At 39.1% G+C, this 4,962-nt stretch overlaps 1 pseudogene across 1 annotated transcript; it reads left to right on the forward strand.

The window, feature by feature from the left end:
- Positions 1–267: 267 nt before the first annotated feature.
- LOC308624323 (histone PARylation factor 1-like) lies at positions 268–1,312 on the forward strand (annotated as a pseudogene). Its single transcript has one exon. The product of its transcript is annotated as a histone PARylation factor 1-like (transcript).
- Positions 1,313–4,962: the final 3,650 nt, after the last annotated feature.

Consider the following 4,962-nt stretch of genomic DNA (forward strand, 5'->3'; position numbering starts at 1 on the left):
TCAAGACATGGAGACTAATTTTCCTCCCTTGTGTGTGGACTGGACTTGGTGACTTGCTTTGAGTGAATAGAATAATGTGGAAGTTGGCATTGTCATACTAAGTGCTAAGAGGTTGCAGCTTCCTCAAGTTTCTGTCTTGGACCACTTGATCTGCTGGAAACCAGCTGCCCTGTCACGAGGATACCCCCATGGAGAGGCCCATGTGGTGAAAATCTGAAATTTCAATTCAATAGCCAAGTGACTGAGTTTAGAAGAGAATTCTCCAGAATGGTTGGCAGCGGCAGGAAGCACAGGCAGGTTGGGGAGGGGCAACAGTGTGAAAAAGGAGTTGGTGTGAAGATGAGTAAATGAAGCTGATATCTCTGGTGATCTTTAAAAAGAACTAGAAAAGCATTATAAGCTTTCTCTGCTTCACAATTTCTATCACTTCTGGAAGTTCTATGAAGAACTTGATCCTGAAAAACCAGCTGATTCACTGTCCACAAGCCTTGTATTCAATTACTGGGTCCTTATGATGTCCTTGCTAAAAAACATAAAATGAAGAAAAAATCAGCAAGGCTGAATTTTAACCTTAAGTGGAAATAGTACTATAATACTCCTGAGTACCACACCATTTATTGGAGATAATAAAACTCAGTTCCACATGAGGTAATTCAAGAATTATGATGAACCTCCTGTATATGTGGGCACAAATGAAGCAAAGGAAAATTATATAATTGTTCAAAATGAAGATAAAATGTTTGTTGCAGTCAATTATTTTTGATGAAAAGGCTTAAAGAAGTAACAGATAAAAAGAAAACTAGTGTCTTGAAAAACACAGATGAAAAGCTCACAGAAGTAGACAGAGAGATAAGAAAACAGGGAGATAAGAAAGTTGTGACAAAGACCATTCCTGGTGCTGGCTTGATTGACCAAGTAAATAAAAATGATGTTGGGTACAGAGAGCTCCCTGAAACAGACACCGACCTCAAGGGAATTTGCAAGACAACTGTTGAGGCAACAAGTGATGAAGAGAGACTAAAAGTTTTTGCCCCCATTCAGGAAATGATGACTTCTGTGCATGACTTCTGTGCATGACTTCTGTGCATTTTGCTAATGATGAATGTGATTATGGCATGGGGCTTGAGTTGGGACTGGACCTCTTTTGCTAGAGTTCACACTATTTTCATAAAGTTGCTGGCCAGCTTTTACCTCCTGTATGTAATCTGTATGTAATCTGTTGAAGAGGAATCTCTTCCCAGCAATCATTGAAGACCATCTGGCAAATAGAAGTAAAGAAAACATAGGGCTTCCCTGGTGGCGCAGTGGTTGAGAGTCCACCTGCCCATGCTAGGGGATACAGGTTCGTGCCCCGCTCCGGGAGCCACGGAGCGGCTGGGCCCGTGAGCCATGGTCGCTGAGCCTGTGTGTCCGGACCATGTGCCCTGCGGCGGGAGAGGCCACAGCAGTGAGAGGCCCGCGTAATGCAAAAGAAGAAAAAAAGAAAACATAGACCAACTTAAAGCATTGGTATTAAACTTGTGATTTTTATTTTGTTTTTAAGGAATACAGAGGAGTAAGTTGATGGACACATTGAAGAAGAGAAAGAGGAAGAGGAAGAGGAGGAAGAAGAAGAAGAAGAAAGAAGAAGAAGAAGGAGAAGAAGGAAGAGGAGGGGGAGGGGGAGGAGAAAATTCTCTAGCCCCAAGTAAGCAGATGTCTGCAACTTCTGTCAGCATCTTGTTTGCAACCTCATAAGAGACATCCTACCTGGGTAAGCCACTCCTGAATTTAAGACCCACAGAAAATATGAGATCGTAAATTTTTGTTGTTTTAAGCCACTAAGTTTTAGGGCAATGTGTTATACAACAATAGACAATAAATACAACATTCTACCTCAAAATCATCTCCTAACTGTGTCTACCAATCCTAAAATACATCATGATCCTTATCCAGTCCTTACTACTTTGACTCACCAAAAAATCCAGATTTCGAAAATCTCACTAAATAGCTAAACTTTTTCCTCTCCCCCCTTATCTCCCCCCTGAGACACTATTAAGACTCCTGAGATAGTGTCCTCTCTTGTCCAATCAACTTAGCTTTGTTCTTTCGGTGAGGTTTTTGGTGACATTTTGAGGCGGTAGCATTTGAGAAATGGAAAATAAAATCTGAGGAAATAGAGTGAACATTGTAAAGATTATTTTTATATCACACACAAAGAACATACTTTAGATATTTGCTTTAGAAGAGCCTACGCTATGCAACCAATTCAGTACAACTAACATGAGCACCATCTATGATCATTATACTGAAGATTTCTGTTTATAATAGAAGATACAACTTCTGACTTTCAGTGGTTCATTAAAAAGTTCCATGAAATAAAAAATCAGTAGCTAATATTTATCTGGTGGTTTTATACTATTTTTCAAGGCTTTCATAGGCATCATTTTAACTTACAATACCTTTACAGTCCTTAGAGGAATGTAAGTCAACTACTGCTAGGCTCCATTTACGTATGAGTAAACAAACAAATTAGGTAACTTGACCAAGCTTATTTATATCTCTCATAGTGTTCAGTTATGTATTATTCTGTTGCTAGGATTTGGTGAAACCTAATTTATGGCCCAAATTCTTCCTTTAAGAACAACATTAATAACCTCCTAATTTGCTAAAAGTCTTTCTGCAATTCTTTCCCTTCAAAGCATCCTAATCGCAGCTGCCAAATAATTACTACAACTTCTTTATTCTGAAGACGAGGTGAAGAGATAGAAACTAGAGTGAAAAACCTCCTGGCTTTTACATGCTTTATAATCCAGTCTCTCAGGGTTCATTACTTTCCTAAAGCCCAAACTCAAGACTCATTTCAGTCGATTATTTTCATTGATCGTCAGCGGTTTTCTCTTGTTGTTTTTTTCTCCAAACGAACTGAAAAGTCCTGAAAAACAGAGATGATAACTCTTATTTATTTCCAGGCACCTTTTGGCTTTTTGTTCCAAGGGCCACAGCGACCTCGGCAACTGGTTGTCATCCTCTCCAGGGGCAAGTAAGGAGAAGGAATTGGGAGAATTATTTTTTTCCTTTATTATTTTCTTTGTTATCCTGCTTCCGTTGACAATACCCTCCGTGAAAAACTTGTGTCTCCATAAACAGAAGGACAATAGAAGGTCTTTTTTCCAAAATGAAGTAACTTGGTGTTTCAAACTTGAATTGAGCACTTTGGCCTAGTAATTAACCGAACTTGCTTGCATCCTAAATGAGAGATTTTCAGAAAGTGTTTTCATTAAAGATATAAATTGAGGGAGGGATGGAGAAAGATATTTTTATATGTCGGGTATTTATAGATGTTTTTCATTTTCTAAAGCCTCCAAGAGTCACATATCAGCAGTTTCAGCTTCCTTCTAGTTCACAGGTTTTCCCAGGAAATTTAGATATTGTCTTTTATTTAGTTGGATTTAAGAAAATCCTAGGGAAAAGAACATACATCTTCACTATTTTACTAACAATTTAGGGACAATATAATTATAACTATATGAAGACCAGTAAAAAAAAAAAAACAAAACAGGCAGGGCATTGGTGGTTCAGTGGTAGAATTCTCGCCTGCCACGCGGGAGGCCCGGGTTCGATTCCCGGCCAATGCAGCTCTCCTCTTCCCCCGGCTGCGGAGTAGAATATTTTCCCTGAAAAACAACAAACAAAAAACTTTTAAAGATAATTACGCTTCTGGTATCCGGGTGTGGCTGAGAGAAGCCAAAGTTAATCCTCCTTTTACAATTTCACCTTTATAAATTGTACCCGTCAGTGTGCATTTGGTTTTCCAATAACCTGGAAAGTCATCTTGTTCGAGCTCAAGGAAACTCCTACCTCAATTGATAGAAGTCTTTCGAAGGTGAATTCTAAGTCAGTAGTATTTGGAGGTGGAGTGTAGCCACGTGTGGACATAAATATAGTACTCCTACTCTTAACAGCCATAGAAAGATATTCACAACCTCTTATAGCCAAGAAAGTGCCAAATTTTATCCCTTTGAAATATGAGTTGAAAAAATAGAGTTTACGTGTTAGCAGAGTGGCGCAGCGGAAGCGTGCTGGGCCCATAACCCAGAGGTCGATGGATCGAAACCATCCTCTGCTAACGTTGGCGTTTTTCTTGATTGAAACTTGATTTTAGAAAGAAAGGGATTGTATAAAGATTACAAACAAGGGGATTGTATAAAGTTTACAAGAGACCATCAGAACGAGCTTGTGGGACAGTTCGGGATGTGTAGGAATATCCAAAGTGGTTTGCTAAAAATACATATTTCCCGTTTTTAACAGAGGTAAATCTTATTCATTATGTCTGGTAACTTGATCTCTCAGATTTGGAGACCACTACACCTCTTAGGGATTGGAATGTGACCTTGGTAAGGTGTTTGGTATCTTGTAAATCAGACAAGTGTTACAATTTGTAATTACGTCTGTAACCAACATCTCAATCTGCAAATTGCTGAGCTTTTTACCATGATGACAGGCATTCCAGAACTGTTGTCTAAATTAAAAGACATTTGTAAGAGGAAAGATATTATTCCTCATGGGAATATATCTAGAGAATGTAGTCAGTAATGTAGTCGTGGCCGAGTGGTTAAGGCGATGGACTTGAAATCCATTGGGGTCTCCCCGCGCAGGTTCGAATCCTGCCGGCTACGGAGTTTTGTTTTCCCTCCCGGTAAAAATACCTGCTGTACCAGCTATAGAAACGGTAAAACAACACGGAATATACTGTTTTACTGGTTATTATTATCTTTCTCCATAAAATTGGAAGCAGGTATTTCTAGTCCTTTAGTATAACTGTATGTAGAGAAAATCTTTGAAAATTACTTTGGTAAACGCTAGGGATTTCTGAGACCATCATAAATATGCTGAAAAAATGCTCAGGCTTTAGTTCATTTTGAATTGCTGTCTCCCTATCTGAAATTCAGCTCAGGTCTGACTTCCGAACCTCGCCTGCCT

Source organism: Mesoplodon bidens (assembly GCF_964165515.1).
Source record: "Mesoplodon bidens genome assembly, chromosome: 10".
Classification (NCBI taxonomy): Eukaryota; Metazoa; Chordata; class Mammalia; order Artiodactyla; family Ziphiidae; genus Mesoplodon; species Mesoplodon bidens.